A 23,230-nucleotide genomic window follows, 5' to 3' on the forward strand; every position below is an offset into this window, starting at 1 on the left:
TTTTATTTGAAAACATTCACCACTTCAACAATTCATCAAGTTTTTAAAATGCAACAATATCAAATATGCTTTAAATGTTTTATTAGTACAAACAGTATCAACAAAATATGTATGACCAGTGCTCAAAAAGGCTGTTTCAGTCCTTTGGTCCAAACTTGATGTTTCATCAGAGCCATTTGAAAGTTCAATATAGCGTCACTCATAGTTTTCTTCTGAACGCATAGTTTTCTTCTGAAATGACATTTTAAACAACTTGGCTTGCAAATCTTTCACTTCTGGTGTTTCCTTGGTCCTCCATATCAAACACAGCAGTTTAAATGAAGGTACACAGCAAATTCATTTGAGTTAAATTCTCGGTGTTGAAGCATTTCAGAGTAAAGTGTTGATGTTAAAGAGTTAGATTTTGATAAATGAATATAATAAGAGTTAGAATTTATTTTATTCAGTGCGAAATCAAGGAGTTATCTTTTCTACACTTGGTGGTGTTATTTCCAACATCCGGGAATTCATGCAGCCCCAGTCACTGAAGAATTTTCCAGACGCCATTCTCCATCTGAGGTTTAGAACAGCAACTGGTGAGTCAAACTACCTAAATGTTGGTATTTTACTGACTTTCTCTAAGGAAATACAGTTGTAAACATATTGTTAAGTTAATAACTTTAGAATGGAGTGACAATTTTAATTTTCTGCGGTTCATTCATGGTCGTTTGTGTATCTAGCTTAACTGCATTACTATTCACTTCTTTTCAAGAATGTTTTTATATATGCTCACGCATACATAGTGCATAAAAACATCAAATGTACATGTTCAACACATTTCTGTCACGCTTAATGCCATTTTGTGCATTGTTACCCATCTGTAAAATAAAATCGACACTTCTCCTTTAATTCGAAGCTAGCGAGGGAATCACCAGAGCAGCCTAACGTTATCCTACTCTGCCCGGATGCTAACGGCAACACAGGACGGTTTCCATAAGCTCTGGAGAGTTTCTAAAACATATCTGGTGAGTAAATGAACATATGCTTACTTGTAAAAGGCTTCCTGACTAAAACATATGATTGTTTGTTATTCGTGTACGTTAATTTGGTTGTTTTAAACACCTCGGCCCTTTTAAACTGGCTCATTCGTGGCCGTCCATATACCGTAGTTCATAGACTCGCGTGATAACGTACGCTTGAATTATATTAAGCATTGACAACCATTAAAGTCGGAATGTTAACAGTAATGTCTTTAAATGACCGCGTTTGCACTTTCTCAGACTTTTAAGGTTACAGAAGTCTCCCGGAAGTTGTGGGACTAACGTTAACGTTATCCCGCAAATGCACAGAGACTCCCAGATGCCCAAGTAGATGCCCGCAAATGAATGATAATCTCCCGGAAATCGCGCGTCTCCCGCCCGGTCATTAAACACTTTGCACACCCCTCTCCACCGCATCCCTCCCAGCTCTTCAGGTACGTCGCGCGCGTCACCCCCACCGCTCTTTAGGTACGTCGCGCGCAACTCATCCCATTGCTCTTTAGGTACTCATTTCTCCCGCTACCTCCCGCAAATCAACTCTGTATCCCCCGAAAATTACTTTTCCCAACTCGGGATGTCTGACGTTAGTAAGTTAGGCTATTTCTGTAGTCAGGAACATCATAGTCAAGCTTTTTCTCCCGCATGATATTGTGCTTAAAATTATAGGCTAAACTTAGCATGTACTGTACACAACATTTCCTTTTTATTAAAGACAATTTAGTGCGTTGTAAACAGCCACCTGTCTGTAAAATTAATCAACTGATTCATATTTGAGCAGCCTAATGATGATACAGGTTTGATTTGTAGATTTATTATCAATAATCAACATCTGAATCAAAAGATATCTGAAAATGTGTGAGGCATACTTTGTGATGTTCATCTCTCCTTTTATCTGAAGGTTATGCATATGTGTTAGATACTAATTTTTTTCTTGTTATTTTAACAGCCACAGTTCTCTATACAATAACACAAGACCCTGTGACAGTGGCTGATTAGAGACGGATGGTGTATTTCCAGAGTTGGTGAAATGACCAAGCACACCTTCTTGGTCATATGTGGTGATAATAATGAAGGTATGTTTGATAAAGTTCTGTATTTGTTTCACAATAAGCTGAGAGGGTGTTAGAGCATTAAAGAATAATGAATGACATGAAGGTGATAAGTTTTGTATTGTGGGTGAACTGTTACTTAAATAATGTTTTGCTCTTTACTTTGCACTTTTCCTCTTCTGCTTATCCTAATATTTTAGATTATATTTGGACCTGAAACATCTGCTAGACTCCAGGAAAGGTGGCCTCAATACTGGACCTGAAAGGGCCTAACAAGTTGAATCTGGTAAAGAAACACGCATGCACACACACGCACGCACGCACACGCTTACAGAAAAGTGTTGTTTATGAAGTTTATGAATATTTTTTACACTGTGGCCAATATTTTGGGGAAGTCAGCATCACTAAATGATATAAAAGATTTTAAGCTCCTCTAAATTTTGCTCCAAGTGTTGTGTTAAATTCAGGATTCTGGACCGACAGCTGCCTGTTTTTCCAGTTCTAGCCATAGTGGTTAACCTAATTGTTTTTGGAGATCCAACAGTGATGTATGTGTTTTTTCTACTTTTCCATATCCTGTCACCTCAACCAGCTGGGAGAGTCAAGTTGTGGATCATCATGAAGATTTTCAAAAGGTGAGTTTAGATTTCTTGAATGTTTTATTTACTTTAAATGTTCTTTTAAATATATCATAGAATTTGATTGCAATTTGTTTTCAAACATTTTTCTTAGTCATGCTGGAGTCTTAAAGAGTTCTTAGATGAGCATCACCCTATATCCGTGCTTCAGGAACCACCAGACGAGCGAACAGCAGCTACTACATCGTCATGGATAAAAAGGTCATCCTGTGGCTGGGAAGCACTTCATTCACAGGACATGCTTGATGAGATTTCCTAGCTCCAGTTTGTTTTCACACAGGTTTACAGCATTTATACCTTCATTTAAACTGCTGTGTTTGATATGGAGGACCAAGGAAACACCAGAAGTGAAAGATTTGCACGCCAAGTTGTTTAAAATGTAATTTCAGAAGAAAACTATGCGTTCAGAAGAAAACTATGAGTGACGCTATATTGAACTTTCAAATTGCTCTGATAACACATCAAGTTTGGACCAAAGGACTGAAACAGCCTTTTTGAGCACTGGTTATACATATTTTGTTGATACTGTCTGTACTAATAAAACATTTAAAGCATATTTGACATTGTTGCATTTTAAAAACTGAATGAATTGTTGAAGTGGTGAATGTTTTCAAATAAAATGTGTTTTCTTTTGTAATTTACAGTCTATTTGACCTTTTTACCATATTTACACTCAAGAGAGTTGAATAAAATAACAATATAATACACCAGGCGGTGTTAAATATAGTTACATTTTTTAACTCTGCCCAGAGTTAAAATTAACCCTTACTTCGGTGTCAATGTGCCAACCCTTTTGAAAGTGTTGATTTAACTCTGTTTTGAGTGGACCCCATGAGACACTTTCAAAGTGTTGAAATTAACACCCATAGAGTTGTTTTGGGTCCCCATATTTTGCTGTGTACAAATGCTGTAAACTTGTGTGAAAACAAACTGGAGCTAGGAAATCTCATCAAGCATGTCCTGTGAATGAAGTGCTTCCCAGCCACAGGATGACCTTTATATCCATGACGATGTAGCAGCTGCTGATCGCTCGTCTAGTGGTTCCTGATGCACGGATATAGGGTGATGCTCATCTAAGAACTCTTCAAGACTCCAGCATGACTAAGAAAAATGTTTGAAAACAAATTGCAATCAAATTCTATGATATATTTAAAAGAACATTTAAAGTAAATAAAACATTCAAGAAATCTAAACTCACCTTTTGAAAATCTTCATGATGATCCACAACTTGACTCTCCCAGCTGGTTGAGGTGACAGGATTTGGAAAAGTAGAAAAAAACACATGTATCACTGTTGGATCTCCAAAAACAATTAGGTTAACCACTATGGCTAGAACTGGAAAAACAGGCAGCTGTCTGTCCAGAATCCTGAATTTAACACAACACTTGGAGCAAAATTTAGAGGAGCTTAAAATCTTTTATATCATTTAGTGATGCTGACTTCCCCAAAATATTGGCCACAGTGTAAAAAATATTCATAAACTTACAGTTTTCTGTAAGCGTGTGCGTGCATGTGTGTGTGCGTGTGTGTGTGTGTGTGTGTGTGTGTGTGTGTGTGTGTGTGCGTGCGTGTTTCTTTACCAGATTCAACTTGTTAGGCCCTTTCAGGTCCAGTATTGACACCACCTTTCCTGGAGTCTAGCAGATGTTTCAGGTCTAAATATAATCTAAAATATTAGGATAAGCAGAAGAGGAAAAGTGCAAAGCAGAGCAAAACATTATTTAAGTAACAGTTCACCCACAATACAAAACTTATCACCTTCATGTCGTTCATTATTCTTTAATGCTCTAATACCCTCTTAGCTTATTGTGAAACAAATACAGAACTTTATCAAACATACCTTCATTATTATCACCACATATGACCAAGAAGGTGTGCTTGGTCATTTCACCAACTCTGGAAATACACCATCCGTCTCTAATCAGCCACCGTCACAGGCTCTTGTGTTATTGTATAGAGAACTGTGGCTGTTAAAAAACAACAACACATTAGTATCTAACACATATGCATAACCTTCAGATAAAAGAGAGATAAACATCACAAAGTATGCCTCACACTTTTTCAGATATCTTTTGATTCAGATGTTGATTATTGATAATAAATCTACAAATCAAACCTTTATCATCATTAGGCTGCTCAAATATGAATCAGTTGATTAATTTTACAGACAGGTGGCTGTTTACAACGCACTAAATTGTCTTTAATAAAACGGAAATGTTGTGTACAGTACATGCTAAGTTTAGCCTATAGTTTTAAGCACAATATCATGTGGGAGAAAAAGCTTGACTAAGATGTTCCTGACTACAGAAATAGCCTAACTTACTAACGTCAGACATCCCGAGTTGGGAAAAGTCATTTTCGGGGGATACAGAGTTGATTTGCGGGAGGTAGCGGGAGAGATGGGTACCTGAAGAGCAACGGGATGAGTTGCGCGCGACGTACCTAAAGAGCGGTGGGGGTGACTTGCGCGCGACGTACCTGAAGAGCTGGGAGGGATGCGGTGGAGAGGGGTGTGCAAAGTGTTTAATGACCGGGCGGGAGACGCGCGATTTCCAGGAGATTATCATTCATTTGCGGGCATCTACTTGGGCATCTGGGAGTCTCTGTGCATTTGCGGGATAACGTTAACGTTAGTCCCGCAACTTCCGGGAGACTTCTGTAACGTCAAATGTCTGATAAAGTGCAAACGCGGTCATTTAAAGACAATAATGTTAACATTCCGACTTTAATGGTTGTCAACACTTAATATAATTCAAGCGTAACTGTTACGTTATCACACGAGTCTATGGACTAACGTTATATGGACGGCCACGAATGAACCAGTTTAAAAGGGCCGCGGTGTTTAAAATAACCAAATTAACGTACACGAATAACAAACAATCATATGTTTCAGTCAGGAAGCCTTTTACAAGTATGCATGTTCATTTACTCACCAGATATGTTTTAGAAACTTTCCTGAGCTTATGGAAACCATCCTGTGTTGCCGTTAGCATCCGGGCAGAGTTGGCTAGGCGGCTCCGGGGATTCCCTCGCTAGTTTGCTTCGAATTAAAGGAGAAGTGTCGATTTTATTTTACAGATGGGTAACAACGCACAAAATAGCATTAAGCGTGACAGAAATGTGTTGAACATGTACATTTGATGTTTTTATGCACTATGTATGCGTGAGCATATATAAAAACATTCTTGAAAAGAAGTCAATAGTAATGCAGTTAAGCTAGATACACAAACGACCATGAATGAACCGAAGTTTAAAATTGTCACTCCATTCTAAAGTTATTAACTTAACAATATGTTTACAACTGTATTTCCTTAAAGAAAGTCAGTAAAATACCAACATTTAGGTAGTTTGACTCACCAGTTGCTGTTCTAAACCTCAGATGGAAAATGGCGTCTGGAAAATTCTTCAGTGACTGGGGCTGCATGAATTCCCGGATGTTGGAAATAACACCACCAAGTGTTGAAAAGATAACTCCTTGATTTCGCATTCAATAAAATCAATTTTAACTCTTATTATATTCATTTATCAAAATCTAACTCTTTAACGTCAACACTTTACTCTGAAATGCTTCAACACCGAGAATTTAACTCTGATGAATTTGCTGTGTTCACAATTGAGAAAAAAATGCTAATTTTAGAAGAAAAGCTTTTTATATATATATATATATATATATATATATATATATATATATATATATATATATATATATATATATATATTTTATTTTATTTTTTATTTTTTTTTTTTCATTTTTATTTGTTTCAATTGGGCTGGAATACAGGCTGTTCTTTATTTTGTGTATTATTGTGTATTATTTTGTGTTTTGTTTTGTGGATTAATATTATTAGCCCCTTTTTAATATTTTTTTTTTTTTTTTTTGATTGGCTGCAGAACAATGTTTAATGAATTACATAATTATGTTTACACAGTTTGTGTAAAAGGGAAGTTTGGCTGGAATAAAAACTGTTCTTTACTTTTGTAATCATTTTTAAGATTAATATTATTAACCCCTTTAATCTTTTTCTTAATTGCCTCCAGAACACTGTTTAATGAATTACATAATCATATTTACACCGTTTGTTACACAGTTTGTGAAATATAACTTTTAGATTTGGTCAGGTTAGTGCATGTTCTGTAACACAAAAATGTAAGATTTTTTAAAAGGAGGAGTTGTCTTTCCCATCCATGATGGGGTATATGCACACTAGAGCTGTGAACGTCCTCTGGTCTCACGGTTCGGTTTGGTTACGATTATCATGCCATCGATTCGGTTCAATTAGATATTTCGGTGCATCACGGTGCATTGACATTGCCTTCCATACACAGTTTTATATTTTCTTCACAGCACAACAGTTCTTGTATTAAAATGAATAAATATATGTCTATACTATTTGTAATCCAATTTTGTCCTTTAATACAAACAGTCAGAGATATAAACTGTACCTTTAAACAACACAAGCATTTATAGCAAATAAACAAATACAAATATCCCGCTTGCTTTCTAAGCCTCGTCTACCAAGTTCTTACACCCCTTTAATTGGTCACACGCTCAACAGAAAGGGCTGCGATTGTCTCTTACACACTGGCGCTCTTCACAGATGAGTGACACTGATAAACGGCAGCAGCAATCACAGCTGATCCATGATAGACACAGTGGCGAAAGCTCTGCAGTGACGCGCTTGTGTCTATATCCAGAAGTATCACTATAACAGCCTAGAAAGCCATGCCAGCAGGTCAAATGGGCCACAGTGAGAGATAGAGAAATGGAGTTTACTTTCATTCTCTCAAACGTAGTAAAATAGGAGCATCTGCTGTAAGTGTCAGTGAAAGACTGTCCAGCAAACACACACGCAGAGAAATTGTGCAGTTTCTGCGTTGTAAATACTTGCGCTCGCCTCCTTCGCCATAGTAAGCTACAGCGACATAGCGCAAATGAGATCAATGACGTCAGTACATAATAACCGTTTATGATTATTACTGAACTAATACCGAACTGTCCGCGTCTGCATCACGGTGCACCGAAGAAACAATTAATTTTGACACTCCTAATGATGAACACAGACTTTTTTTCAGTTAGCCAGCCCCAGGGCTTCCGGCGAATTGTCGTTCCATACAACATTGCCGCATTTAAGATCTGATTTCTTAAAAAAACAACGATGATTACTGCCTGGTTGAGATACGGTCTCAGACCAAACCAGAAGCACTGCATTAAATTATATGTTTCCGCAGCACATCTTTAAAATTCATTCATTTTCTTTTCAGCTTAGTCCCTTTATTTATTAGGGACCTGTCTTTAAAATATGGAAATTAATTTAACACCGATTTTTATTCCCTTTTTTTCGCTTTAACAACCAAATGGATGCTTAAGTCTACTTAACTGATTATATTTGAATTACATCACAACATCGTTACGGTTGAAGGAATCTTATGACTTTGAAAATAGTCACATAAAGCTTTTACCGGAAGTTCGTTATTGGCTGAAAAACATTAGCTGTGCATATAGCCCATTGTGGGATGAGAGAATTGACTAAATTTTATAAATGAGAACGTACAAATTTATATGAGTTAGCCTTTACATCTAAAAGGTTTTAAATGATTAAGATAGCAGTGGTTCATTCCACTGTGGTGACCCCTGATACAGAAGGGAATAAGTGGAAGGTGAGTGAGTGAACACAGCTTTATTTTTATTATTATAATTTTTTTTTTGGTAATTTTTCTCCTAAATCCGGAATGGTGTCTCAATATAAACCAACAAGGAGTGCTGCCCAATGTAATGTAAAACTGGAGAAAGGAAAAAAAAATGAATCTAGTAAAGTTATTCAGTCTAGAGCGGTGAGTGATTTTCTGTTTTGCTTTTGCAATCTAATTCATATACAAAGCCTTATTGTGGTTCAATGCTCTATATATCACTGCAGGCATTTTAAAATATAAATCTAATATCAATTTGATTCCTTTCACAGTTTCTTATGTTCGCAGACGTAACCAACTGTGATGTTTATGTATGTGTTTTTGACATAACCTTGACAGTTTAAGCACAAAATGTAGACGAAAATGTAATTTAATTCACAACACGCGCTGACAGCATGACAGCTGACTTTATGTGTGCTGTGTGTATTTTGTGTGCTCTGTGTAAAACTGTGGCTCCATTTAAATCGAAATGGCTTTAAAACACATGTATATGATGGACTTTCATAGTAACGAAGAACCTAAAGAACTGTAAAATAACTACTTTTCAAAGTCAAATGTATTGAAAAAATCGATCAACAGATACACATTCATATGGATCTGCAGAAAGGACAAACAAAAAACACTGAATTATGAAAGGCAGGCCAGTAGTTGTCAATGTCACTAAGCATCATGTAGTGTGTGTGTGTGTGTGTGTGTGTGTGTGTGTGTGTACAGCATGCATGCATTTATGTATGTTCATACAACAGTTCTTTTTGGTTCTCGAATCTGATTGGCTGACAACCATGTGATATTCTGCAGAACTCGCTCAGCCTTCTCACCCTTATTACTCCGCCCACATAAAGTGAAAGCAGATCTAAAAACTCACTACAGTTTGCCAAATATTGCTGCTGTTGGACAACATAATGTAATTTTGAGGCTTTTTAGTCGAGAATGTAGTTGTTTAGATTGCATTCAGTTCATTTATAAGGATAGTGCCTATTTTAAATAGTTATTTATGAGATACAGCACATTGGCATCCATCAGCCTGTCATTGAGCAGAGCATAGACCTTTGATGTTGTTCATCCACAAGATGGCGACAGAGACCACATAATAAGCCCTTATAGGAGAAAAGATTGCCGTATTTACAGCTGATGAAAACATTATAAAATTGGTGAGTGACAATGTAAGTTGATCACTTTTTTATGTTGCAGTGCTGCATTTATACCATAATTGTTGTGTATAAGTGTGAGATGGGACTCACATATCTGGAATGGGTGCATTTTATTTTATATATTTATATATATATATATATATATATATATATATATATATATATATATATATATATACACATACATATATATACATTTTTTTGTAAACGATCAGATTATCTAAAGAATTAGCCATTACTTCTACTGTTCATTGACCTAATGCACTATTGATATTGACCACAGTCCTTAGCACATGTATTTAAAAAAAAATAGTTGGTCAAACTTGCATGTTTACGAAATAACCATATAGCATTTTTTTGATAATACACCATTTACTTGGTCTGATTCTGTAACTGACTGAGTCGATCCAGCAACAAATTTGAACATGGGCTCGAATGTGTGTAAGCCAACTGCAACCTTGTTTTACAGAGTGAACAAGAAAATCCTCTCAGGGTTGCATGGGCCTCTTGCACACGAGAGACATTTTCTAATATCTAAAAAGCAAATCAAATTTGTAATTTAGTTTCATCATAAAATTTAAATAATAATATAATATCTATTTGATCAAGGATGTTTCTCTGACTAAGTACAGATTTACTTCCTGATACATAATGAATTGTTTACAGGATTCAACGTTGAGTTCATGAAGGGTTTCTGATCTCATAAGGTTGAAGAACTTTGAGAGATTCACTTGCATTGCTATGAATTCTCAGATTGTATTTAAATGTATTTTCCTAAACAATTAAAGAGTTTGCATTCATTCATTCATTCACTTTTTTTTTCGGCTTAGTCCCTTTATTAATCTGGGGTCACCACAGCGGAATGAACAGCCAACTTATCCAACACATGTTTTTAGCAGCGGATACCCTTCCTTGCTCTTTAGCCTACCCAATTCACCTGTACTGCATGTCTTTGGACTGTGGGGGAAACCGGAGCACCCAAAGGAAACCCTCGCGAATGCTGGGAGAACATGCAAACTACACACAAAAACGCTATATGGATGTTTTCTGTATTCTGATTTCTGAACCAGTGACCCAGCGAATTCCTTGCTGTGAGGCGACAGCACTACCTGCACCACTGCTTCGCCCTGTTACAGCCTTATCTTAATCTATATTAAGATAAAAATTATATTATTTTATAATAGCATCTAATTTGCTGCTGTTATGAGTAATGTTATTTGTTGTTAAATTATTGTAGTTGCATTAATTTGGTTTTGCAATTATTTATATTTTTATATTTAGATATAATTTTAACCTTTAATGTTCAATTGAAATTATTTTAATTCAAATTGTTTATGCCATGATTATGCTGCTTTTACCATGGTTATTTACTAGCACCGACAAGTTAAATCTATTAGTGATGTTTGATTAGGCAACATTTGACCAGGAGTTATTCTGTATTCTGCTTACTTTAGATCTGATAAAACCACATTTAGGGGCAACTTGGTGGCTCAGTGGTTAGCATTGTCACCTCACAGCAAGAAATTCGCTGGTTCGAGTCCCGGTTGGGTCAGTTGGCATTTCTGTGTAGAGTTGCATGTTTGTGGCAGTGCATTCCGCTGTGGCGAGCCCTGATAAATAAAGGGACAAATCTAAAAGAAAATGAATGAATGAAAAAAAATCACATTTGTTTAATTAATTACAGCATTTATTTAAATTAATTATCAATGGGGGAGAGCATTTTAATATTCACCTTATTCTGCAATGTGAAAGTAAGCTCTTTCTGGTGATTTTTTAAGACTTCTGATTCATTTGCCTATGAGTAAATGGTCAAGCTATACCAGCTATTCAAAAAAGTGGTTTTTTTTTTAACATTAATACGACATAAAAATAAAACATAAAATAATTAGAAATACCAGTCTGCAGGGTCAAGCAACATAACGGGCTGTTTTTTTTTAAGTAGCTAAAAAAATTATGTAAGTAAATGATACTGGAAGTCTCAAGACAATTAGATTCCAATGCTTCCGATCTTACATTAAAGAATAAGGTCAGTACAATGGACTGACTGCACTGTACAAAAAAAAACAACAACTTATTTTACGTTTTTTTCTGGCAGCTAGAGTCAAATAAAGGTTGTTAAATTACAGACATGTACAGTAAAATAACAGAATGTAAATTACAGAAATTTACCAGAAAATTTTCATTCAAGGAAATTTCTGTAATTTAATGTCCATTATTTTCCGGTAAGTGTCTGTAATTTACAGCCCTTATTTTACAGCGTTTTTTTCTGAAGAAAAACAAAATAAACAGAGTAAAAAAATGATTTTTTTACAATATGTAAGGCCTGTTAAATTGTTTTAAAGCACAAGTTTTTAACAGTTATGAGAAAACTTAAAGTTAAAATGCAACAAAATGCAAAATAAAAATAAATATTGTCATATTGTGCTTGTGAGTTTTAACTTCTATTACTTCAAATGCTCAAATCTTACTAATACACTGGAAAATTACTCAAATGAAGACATTCTCAGAAAGCCCTGGATGTCTGATGTGATGTAAAATCCTGCACTGATTTCTGTCTACTTGTATGTAATTCAAGCGACTAAAACTAAGCGCCTAAATGACTCCCTAGGCGGTGTGATCTATTACAGTGGATCTTTGAGTATGTAATGGGTGTGACACAAAGTCAAAAGCACAGTTTAGCCAGCAGCGGGTCACTGCGGTTAATTGCTTGTTAGAAACTCTGTCAGTCACAGTCGTCTTCACACTGCTCTGCTCCGCCTCTGTCTGGAAAAAAAAAAAAACATAATAGATTCCATTTGTGCCACACTGTCGCCTGCAGCCACTGGACCGTGAACCGACCAATCAGACAAAGCTTTTTATTGTCACCTGACTAAGCGGCTGCTGATGATATACTATGCATCCTAAATGAGTGGCAGGACTGTCTAATAAGCTCACCCCTTGCTCCGTGAGCCTTATTAGTAATTGAGAGACAGCTGTAATAACACTGTGTCACCATCATTCCTCCGACTCCATTATTTTTGCTGGTTTCTTGAGGTTAATGTGACACTGGGTGAGATGAGTGAAAAAATGGTTGAAGGTTGACAGCGGAAGGTGAAAGCACATCGAGAAAATGAGCTAAACTGAGTTCGACGGTTTCTACATAAATGCACGCATGAATTGTATGCTGCTGTAGATGCCCCTAAGGACTGACAAAAACGGCACAGGAAGTGTTTATCTCTGCATGTCATATTGGAACATGCAAGGTTTGGTATCCTTAATGAGTGCAGTGTGATAGACTGTTATGTCAATGACAAGCTCCTCCTTTATTGCCTCGCGGACAAATGTAAAGTGTTGCGGTGTGAACAAATGGGCTGAAAGCCTCTCTGTGGGGCCTGTGTCGACAAACATATTTCAGAGACTTGATGTTGATGTGTTTTTCATCAGCCGGTCCCTGAAGGGCCTCGACACAGAGAATTGGATTTAGAAACATTTGCTGACTGAAATCGTGTTACCAGTTGGACCCCATCGCAGTAACCTGGCGCTTAGAGAGCCCAAGGGGAATAGAAGTATAACATGATTGGCCAGGCCACCATGTCTATTATACACGTCTATATAACCTTGAGTGCCTAGACTTGAGGTTTTGGATCAACACTTTAAGAGATGAAACTGTGATCAGTTGAAGCCCACAGCTGATTTGAGAACAGATATGTGTGGTTTTATATGCAAAATCTGTGCATTAAAACAGGCCGACCTTAAAGTGTGGAAGTTGAATTACATAATTTTCTTGTGGCAACGAATGAATCATATGATTCATCGTCCTTCAAAGTGAAAAGTGCTTCAGGAGCTGTTGGTATAGTGTCGGCAACATGAATCTGCCACTTTGGCAGGCCTAAGAGGCTTCATGTCTCCATCAGAGTAAAAAAGGTTGAACATTTCATGCTACAGAAGTGCCCTCCAACACCTTCCATTCTGTTTGTCCTCAGAAAATGTTAGAGAAGTGGGGCAGAACAATCTGCCCACTGGTGGAGGCGCAGGATTGTCTGTTGAAGTTAAACGTCTAACAAAAGAAGCACTCCCAGATCCCCAAAAATAGATTTGTTGGTCTTCAAGAGGATATTATAAAGCTGCTCTGTACTTTCTTTCCATTTTTATTATTATTATTATTTTTTGCAATTGAAAATCTTCACTTTTGCTCCTAATGCACCTATTGTGCTGTTGCACGCTTCACCATTTCATGTTCTGACATCTCATTCCTGAGAGCAATAAAAAAAAGCTGCCCAATAAAGCTGGGAGTTTTTGAAAGGGCTGGAGGTGTAGAACTATCTAAGTTTCTATGAGATATGACTTGATAGAAAAGTTGAGGTGATTCCTTTGAAGTGAAAAATTGGGAGGAACCGGTAATAAATGTCCCCAGGCCTATCACATCCAGCTATGACAAAGTCATTGACTTCCGCCCATTGATCACAGTCAAACGTAATCTAATGCTGAGGCCTGAAATGATGGCTTTCTTTGAGGGAATCCATCCTTCACTGTGATAGTAATTGAAGCTCTCTCTTTATTTGTTTTTAGGAAGTGCTGGAGAGTCATCAGTGCCAAATATATCACGGGTTGTATTTTCCAGCAGATGAGAAGGTAAAATTTTAAGATGTCATCCATCACATTTATTAGATCTTTCAAAAATTACTGACACTTGTAAAATAATGATAATTAATAATGAATATATATATACAAACACCTTCTAAAATATCTTCAAAAGATGACAGTGAAGAAGATATGCCCACCAAGTGCATTTTTATGAAATTAGTACAGTGTAAATACAGTAAATAAACCTTTAATATTGGTGTACAATTTAAAATAGACTTTTCCCCGAGGTTATATTTAAAATGTTAATTTACTTATGCGATAGGTCATTGTTGCATTTATTATTTAATCATTATAATCACTAGAGCATTAACAGATTTAGTTTTGCTTTAGTTTATTTTGGATTTAGTCAACATTAATTTGTTTTGCTCGCATTTTTTGCCACAAACTTTTATTTGTTTCCAATCTAAATTTTGACATTTTATACATGTTTACTGACACTTTTAGTTCATTCAGTGCATTTCAGCTGCTGAGTAAAGACAATAATTTTTTGACCCAAACCTATGTAAATAAATAATCGAGCCATAAACTGAAATATTTCAGTGTATTTATATTATATTTATATTGCACATAGCAAAGGAGCTTTGTTTATAACAGATTAAACACAGCTGAATAGAAGAGAATTTAGCAATTTCTATACAACTGGAGGCAGTATTTATGGTGTGGAATATAATACAAAAGATATCTAACCATGATTAATAAAGGGACTAAGCCGAAAAGAAAATGAATGAATAAAGAAGTTAAGTTATGTTAAGTCAAATCAAGTCAAGTCAATTTTAGTTGAGTTCAGTTGAGTTTGACAGCCCAAATAAATGGATTTGTACATTATTACTCTAATATGTGTCATTTATTGTCTTCTTCACACAATCAGAATCAGATTACCAACCTTTTTTTTTTTTTTTTTGTAGTCTTTAGGTCTTTAGGAATCCCTTTGTGATCATTCTGTGAGTGAGGGAAGGCCTCATCTATAATGAAGGTGGTAAAACTGTCCTCTCTTCCTCGCAGTGAGCGCTCACAAAGTATGAAACGATGGCAGATGTCATTGAGAAGGGTTTCATTATGTTGGCTAGGCATGCTGCAATTTAAGGGCACAGGCGTAGGCTTATTCATTTTTCACAGACTCGAAGTCAGAACACTCATTAGTGAGCTATTATAGAGCCATACCATAGAGGATGAGTTGTCTCGTGTGGTCCTTTCGCTTTTTTTTCATGGCAGCATCTGTGTCTGCATTATGCTCTCCCTCTCTCCTTCAATCTGATTCCACTGCAGCTCTTCTTCATGCATATCCATTAATGAGTGCCAGCAGGGCAGATGGTGAGGGCAGCTTACAGATTGAGTTGGAGTTGATAATGGTTACTGGTTGGTTTCATGCTTTCCTGCTTGGTATGGAACACTTTTTAATGTTTGAATGACAATATTGTTTTGCAGTGAGTGATGCAATGACCTGCTTTTCATTAATGTTTTATCACGAGTATTGGGTCGTGTTCAATTCCACAAGCAGTTAAAGGGATTGTGCACACAAAAAGGAAAAGTTTCATAATTGACTTCTTATGTTATTTAAATGAGTTTGAATTGCAACCCACAAAAGATCATTTTTAGGAAGGCCCAAAATAAAAGAGACCACAACCACTTACAGTAATTAGAGCAATTTAACAAACTAAATAGAGTTCACCAACAAGTTCCTTGATACAAGTAGTATAATATAGGAATCATTTATCACCAATGTCTTATTAGCATGCATATTATTAGGTTATTCTCTGTTTGATTGCACTATCATGTTTTCTCTTCTTCTTCATTCTTTTATATCACATTTTACCTGTTTTTATGTTTTGTTTTGTTTTTACGCATTTTTATTATTTGTTTTTATTTTTATTTTACTTAACTTTATTCTTGTTTATGTAAAGCACTTTGGATTGCCATTGTGTATGAAATGTGCTATATAAATAAACTTGCCTTGCCTTGCCTTGGCTTGTTTATTATTAATTGTAAAGCTGACATTCTGCATGATCTTATCCCTAATTTGATCCAATACCTGAACCTAACTTCTATCTTAATGACTATCATTAAACAGCAAATGGGTACTTTATAGTGCTGAAAGTCTTAGTTAACAGTTTGGTAATAGCGAAAATTGTACCTTAAAATGAAGTGTGATCCAAACCATTATTATATCTTTGATTTAAACTAATTTAAAGCCTGATTAAACAATACTGACATTCCTTTCCAGTTGTTACCAGTTGTCAATATGCTTCCCAATACACACATCAACAACATTTGTCACATATCAAATGTATCACTAACTGAAAAAAAGGAGATATTGTTGCAGAAATGTAGTATATTTAATTAAATTGTATTATATTGTGGCGACGCAGTGGCGCAGTAGGTAGTGCTGTCGCCTCACAGCAAGAAAGTTGCTGGTTTAAGCCTCTGCTGGGTCTGTTGGCGTTTCTTTGTGGAGTTTGCATGTTGTCTCTGCACTTGTGTAGGTTTCCTCTGAGTGTGTTTTTTTTTTTTGTCATCTTTGTCTTGTACAGGTTCATTTATTAAAGAAAAGGCCCAAATATTATATATTATATGTATAAACTAGTTGAGTTAAGATTTTTATCAAATGCTGTATAAAAATAAGATAATAATAGTATAAGCAAATGAGATGTATAAATAAAGGTTTAAAATAAGCATCTTTCTTTAAACAATCAGTTTTTTTAAAAATGTCAGACGTGCGCCTTCAAAAAATTGGGAGGTGGGCCCTGAGATGAAAAAGATTGAGAATCCCTGGTCTAACATATAGACTCTCAATATATAGATGGTCAAATACAGCTGTACATTATGCCACACACACTTTTTTTTTACTTTTTTTTTTGTAATAAAAATTATGCATTTATTAAGGAGGGAAAAAGGAAGGTAAAATCTAATTGTGATTTTTCTGAAATTGTGATTTTGATTCCATTTACGATTTTAATTTAGTAAACAGCTCAATATTCTCAATGGTGTGTAACACACACTTTAAACGAATACAATACAACATTATTTAACAGTAAACATATAAATAAACATTGTTTCTATATAAATATAGCCTATATACAGTGTGTAGCCATTATATATTTTATCTGATTTAAGTGTGTGCACTTAGACAGTTTTATTCATTATTACGTGATAATTCAAAAATGTTAACACAAAATATGGATCTACCATGGTTTTAGATGCCTCATAGGCAAACCCAAGCGGATTCAGTATAAGCATGGCAATTAAACATGTAACAAAAATCCCATATAGGATGATTATGAGGGTCAAAACTAGGTGGCTGGAATTCCCACACGGGCAAATCCAGGTGGGCCCCACATGGGCAATCCCAGGAAGACTATTTATAAGGTAAAAATAAAAAATAAAAAATAAAAAATACGCACACAAACACGCACGCACGCATGCACACACACACACACACACGCACACACACACACCTATATGTTCAAACTATATATATAAATATATTAGCTATTTAATGTTTTGGTTTGTATAAGTGTAACACTGTATAATTTTAAACCTGAACAAAATATTCTTATGGTAACCTTTAAAAATTTGTTAAATTTAAAAAGTTAAATTTATTACAGGTTTTACTGTTTCATTGTTATTATTTATTATTACCATGAATTAAAGAAACAGATTAGCATGTCTTAGAGGTAAAACGTGTATTCATTTGTAAAATTATCACAGTTTGATCAAAGTTTGTCCTGTTCCTGACAACAACAACTGTCTGAACTGTCTAGTTAACTGTTCGGTCGTTTGCAAAAGAAGCAAAAATGTTTTGTTTTTTTTACCTTATTATGTTATTAATTGTAAATTTATCCATATAAATTTAGCTGCATGTTTAATCTGAAGTCTTAGTTGCATTCATTTATTAATTTTCTTTTCAGCTCAGTCCCTTTATTAATCTAGGGTTGCCACAGCGGAATGAACCGCCAACTTATCCAGCATTTGTTTTATGCAGCCGATGCCCGTCCGGCTGCAACCCATCACTGGGAAGACATACAGTAGCTGCATGTTCAATCTGAGTCTTCCCTTTTTATATGATTGATCACTTTTTATGATGGAATTCATTCACATATAAGCAAGTGTGTTTACATAGAGACCATTAGTAAACAACTTTAGTTTAAAGATTTCTTTCCCCAAGGACTAAACAATTATTTTTGCTTTGAAAAAATGGAAAAAAAAGATTACTGAATTTTAATCTTTGACTAAACTATGCCTTTTAATAGGATAGTTTTAAAAAATGTAAATGAAAAATTCCTGTTAGGATTTTTGCATTTTATGCATCACTAGGAGTCAGGGTTTCAGCTCAATCTTCTTTAATGTTCCACTAAAAGACCAAAAAGTCACATGCATCTTAGAAAGCCTGAGGGTGAGTAAATAATCCGTTTTGGGTCAACCATCCTTATAATACACAGTTTTGTTCATGCGTAAAATAAATCTAATAACACTGTTTAATAACACTTTTGAAGATTCAAACTTCGCCCATAATAAAAAAAAACAATTAAGTGTACAGACGTCTTTGTAATTACATGTTTGTTTTAGAACAAGAAGGAACTATTATTGAACTATTTTATAAGCTGTTGTCTATTACATTTGACTCACATTATTCTCTAAGTCTAAGTTAAATGGTTTTATGCCCTGCAGTATTTTATTTTTTATTATTTTATTTCTTTGCTTCATTCAAGTTTACTCATTTTTCAAACTAAATCATTTTATACTCTGCCATCATTCAATTTATTTCCTGCCTGTCATTCATCATAGGTTTCGATATGAAGTGACTGAATAAATAATTCCTCATTATACAAAGTTCTCACTTAATCCACTTTTCCCCTGAGCAGCTGAACTCCGTCGCAGGTTTTTATTTGCTTAGTTTTTCACCAATTGAAATGCCACATCCTGTTTGTTTTCTTCAGGCATGAAATCACATTTCTAAAACTTGCATTTCGAAGTGAAAACTGAAAAAAAAAGTTAACCTTTTATAGCCATACCAGAGGGGAATGGTGGAGCTTGTAGCCTTTAAAACAAAGTAAATCACTGTCACACAAGTGCTTTTGTTTATGCCTAAGCGTGATTGGCATAAATGTCTGAGGGCAGATAAATGTCACATGTTATGACATTCAGAGAAGTGTATTCTGTGACTCGCAATACAAAGTGACACAAAGTTCTTCTGGTCTAAATGTTCTACCAACCGCAGTGCATTTTCTCTGTGTGTGTGTGTGTGTGTGTGTGTGTGTGTGTGTGTGTGTGTGTGTGTGTGTGTGTGTGTGTGTGTGTGTGTGTGTGTGTGTGTGTGTGTGTGTGTGTGTGTGTGTGTGTGCGTGCGCATGAGCGCGTGCATGTGCATGTGTGGTACGTATATGTACATGGACTTACAGTAGGTTTTACATTGTTAATGTGGTTTACGCCCTTGTGTCTGTAATTTGAAACACTTAAAATCATACTTTTTTTAGTAATAGGGTTCTTAGTGAACATTTAGTAACATATAGTAATATTAATATAATTAAGGCAATTGTAAAGACTCTTAAAGCAAGACACTGAATTGGGTAAAAAAAAAAATTTGGTCACTTTATTTTGATCGTCCATTTGTTGAATTTAAGTTAGATTGCATCTACATGTTCACTAATTCTCATGAGATTATAAGTAGACTGGGTAAGGGTAAGGGTTAGTGTAAGTTGACTTGTACTTGCAAAGTTTCTTATAGTCAGTTAAATGTCTGTTGAAGGAGCAATATAAACTGATATTAAACAGACAGTCTACTAATACTCGAATGGACCACCACAATAAAGTGTTACGAAAAATTGTTTACCAAGTGTTCTGGTATTTTTATTAAATGTGCAAATGAAGTGGTATTTAAATAAATATTTGATAATTAGCATATATTTATTTTAAGTACAGAAGTCTGAATAGTAGTTAGGTTCAAAATTCTCTTTTCACTTATTTTTTGAACATGTTAGGGTCAGTTTGTGGCAGAGGCCAGGGAATAATTATGGGACTCTCTTTTTTACAATCCGCAATTAAGATACTACAAACATCCTTCTGTTAAAACCTCCAGAATACAAATACGAATAAATCTGTAAAGTGTAGTGTATCAAGATGCTGCTACAGTCAAAATAGCTTCAAATTACACTACTAATTATGTTGTAAAAATTAAAAAGACACATTGTGTTTAAATCTATTATATCAATATGTCTGAAAGTTTCTACACTATGTTTTTCTTTGTATTGTCAATTTAACCTAATTTTAATTTAAAATGTAGTTAGAAATTCTCAAAATATAGACACATGAAAAGCTAAAACAGCAAAGAATATGGCATTTCACAATATAAAAAAGTCTCAGACCCAAACGTGACAGCTTCAATCAAGATCTTTATTTATTATTTATCAATTATTTATTATTTATCAATTATTTATTTCTTGAATAAAGTCTTAAGCATTTCTAGCAAATATATTATTAGAGGACTTTAGCAGACTGTAGTAGACAAGGGGTTCTAATCTGAAGGTCAGCACACACTGTACATTCTGAGAAAAAAAAATTATCTTCTAGCTACTTACTCCATACAGTGAGTAAGATGATTATATGCCTGTATAATATATGAATTGAAATGAAAGTGTGATCCAATATGAAAGAACCAAAGAATTACCAGACCTTTTGTTAAGAAACATTATTAATGAAAGTGTTTGTGTTTCATTTAAGAAAGGAAAACACATGGACATGCAAAACTTATCAGAATAAAAGTACAAATCAGTACAGTCACACAAAGACTTTTGATTTAGATTGTTTATATACAGTTTATATACAGTTGAAGTCAGAATTATTAGCCCTCCTGAATTATTAGCCCCATTTATTTTTTCCCCAATTTCTGTTTAACGTGGAGAAGATTTTTTAAGCACAATTTTAAACATAAGTTTTAATAACTCATGTTGACTACATAATTTTCAAGACAATTCTGTACAGCTTAAAGTGACATTTAAAGGCTTAACTAGGGTAATTAGATTAACTAGGCTGGATAGGGTAATTAGGCAAGTTCTAATGATGGTTTGTTTTGTAGACTATCGAAAAAAATATAGCTTAAAGGGGCTAACAATTTTGACCTTAAAATGTTTTTAAAAAATTAAAAACTGCTCCTATTCTGGCAAAATATAACAAATAAGAGTTTCTCCAGAAGAAAAAATATTATTAGACATACTGTGAAAATTTCCTTGCTCTGTTAAACATCATTTTTGAAATATTTAAAAAAGAAAAAAAAATCAATGGAGGGCTAATAATTCTGATTCAACTGTACATCAGTGCAAATATACTGTATTGTACTGAAATATACGTAAGTAATTTGAGAGCATGAATGAGCTTCTATCCATTCAGGTATTGAAATTATTTGTGAATGTGCACTTGCTTTTTAATTTTGTATTCATCATCAGTTACAGTGCTCTATAGAGAACGTCAACTAGAGTGTCACTTTTTACAAGATAAGATATTTAGGTAAACTGCTGGGTAGATTACTTTAAAACTGAAATCTTACTGATTACAGATTTCACAATGAAAACTGCTGTTGGTTTGTGTGTAGACAAACAGCTAATAGTAATATTATTATTAATAATAATCAAGTAAATGATTACAGAATTTACAGATTTCTTTAAAATAGGTAGTTTCTTCTACTTCTTCTATTTTTTTAGCTATTGTTGTTGTTTTGTTTTGCCTTTTGATCCTTACATCACAAGTTAAATCTTTTCAATTGTGTTTTTGTAATGTTTTGTAATGTTTTTTTTTTTTTTTGAAGAAAATCCCCCTCTGTGAATGGAATAGGTAACTGGAGTTGGTCACACAATGGTCAGGGATTTTGAGTGTTGTTGTGTGCAAGTGTGTGTTTCTTTTAGTCAGTAATTCTTACAAGTACAATATTGAATCTTGACAATCCTCAGCAGGAGGAACTGTGTTGTTAGTCTCTTGGTTGTTTGCCACCTTCCCTGCATCCAAAAAAATCAATTATCTGCAACTGCTTCACATATCCTACTTTTACTCTGTATGGAAATGTTTCTGAATGCTAGTACTTTATCTTTCCTTGTGATGTTGATATCTAACATCTACTGCTGGTAATTGTTTAAATGACACTGATCGCCTTCTTTATTTTTTCAACTTTTGAAGAAAGCTGTTTAATATGAGCTTTGGCTCATCATGTTACTTTCTTATCACCATCTGTTCATGGTGGGCTTTTTGTATATTTCAAAGGTAAAAAGTAGATGTTAATATTTCAAATCTTTAACATTGAATAAATTAACAAAATATGGCACTTTACTGTAAATTTACAGTTGTTTCTTTCATATTTTTAACCGGGTTAAATTCTGGAAACCACAGTTGCCAGTTTTTAACATCACTTTTATGGACTGTTTGTTTGTTCGTTTGTTCTTTTGTTTGTTCGTTTGTTTGTTTTGTTTTGTTTTTGCAGAGTACAATAGCAGGTTCTGTAGTTGTGAACTAACACATTTTCAAATGTTTTTAAATTGCAGTTAAACATCCTGATGTTTATTACTACTATACCTATACTATATAAAAATGTCTGTTCATTATCAGGTTCCAGGTTTTGTGGTTCATTTTGTTTTCTGTTTATATTATGACTGTGAATGGTCCCACTTTATATTAAGTGGCCTTAACTAATATGTACTTACACAGGGATTAATAGTTTGTTACAATGTACTTATTGTGTAAATACATGTATTTACTTTGTACTTATGTTTGATTAAATACATGTATGAAATTACATCTGTAATTAACTTTTGTTATTACATTTGTAAATACACTGTTAACCATCTGGAGATTAATCTCTGCTTTGTCGAATTTTGATGTTAAAAATTCAACACTGCACATTACCAAGGTGACTTTGATTGACATTTTATCAGTTTGAGTCAAGATATTTTAAAGCAATTATATTGAGAATTAAATCTGTAAAATAGCAGAAAAAGTACTGGCAGTTTTTTTACTAGATTTTTATAACACGGACAATGTAATGTATCCCTTAGTTCAAACTATTAAAAATGCCCATAAAAGTC

The 23,230-nt window shown here is 34.6% G+C and overlaps 4 long non-coding RNA genes across 4 annotated transcripts in view; 2 read left to right on the forward strand and 2 right to left on the reverse strand.

Moving 5' to 3' along the window:
* Positions 1 to 16,132, forward strand: part of LOC141386313 (uncharacterized) — a 147,674-nt gene extending 131,542 nt beyond the window's left edge. Inside the window, exons 4-5 of the long non-coding RNA XR_015493859.1 lie at positions 14,094 to 14,156; positions 15,081 to 16,132. This is a non-coding gene — a long non-coding RNA (uncharacterized LOC141386313). The remainder of the gene's footprint in view (positions 1 to 14,093; positions 14,157 to 15,080) is intronic.
* The window catches only part of LOC137490673 (uncharacterized), a 202,150-nt gene that overhangs the window by 39,480 nt on the left and 139,440 nt on the right, over positions 1 to 23,230 (reverse strand). The window lies entirely within an intron of this gene.
* Positions 1,960 to 3,262, forward strand: LOC147843576 (uncharacterized). Its single transcript, XR_015493854.1, has 4 exons — positions 1,960 to 2,092; positions 2,269 to 2,354; positions 2,661 to 2,703; positions 2,801 to 3,262. It is a non-coding gene; the product is annotated as an uncharacterized LOC147843576 (long non-coding RNA).
* LOC147843577 (uncharacterized) lies at positions 3,688 to 4,679 on the reverse strand. Its single transcript, XR_015493855.1, has 4 exons — positions 4,547 to 4,679; positions 4,287 to 4,372; positions 3,905 to 3,947; positions 3,688 to 3,807 (listed from the first exon to the last, which is right to left on the reverse strand). It is a non-coding gene; the product is annotated as an uncharacterized LOC147843577 (long non-coding RNA).

The sequence above is a fragment of the Danio rerio genome, chromosome 6, assembly GCF_052040795.2.
Source record: "Danio rerio strain M-AB ecotype USA chromosome 6, GRCz13ab, whole genome shotgun sequence".
Lineage (NCBI taxonomy): Eukaryota > Metazoa > Chordata > Actinopteri > Cypriniformes > Danionidae > Danio > Danio rerio.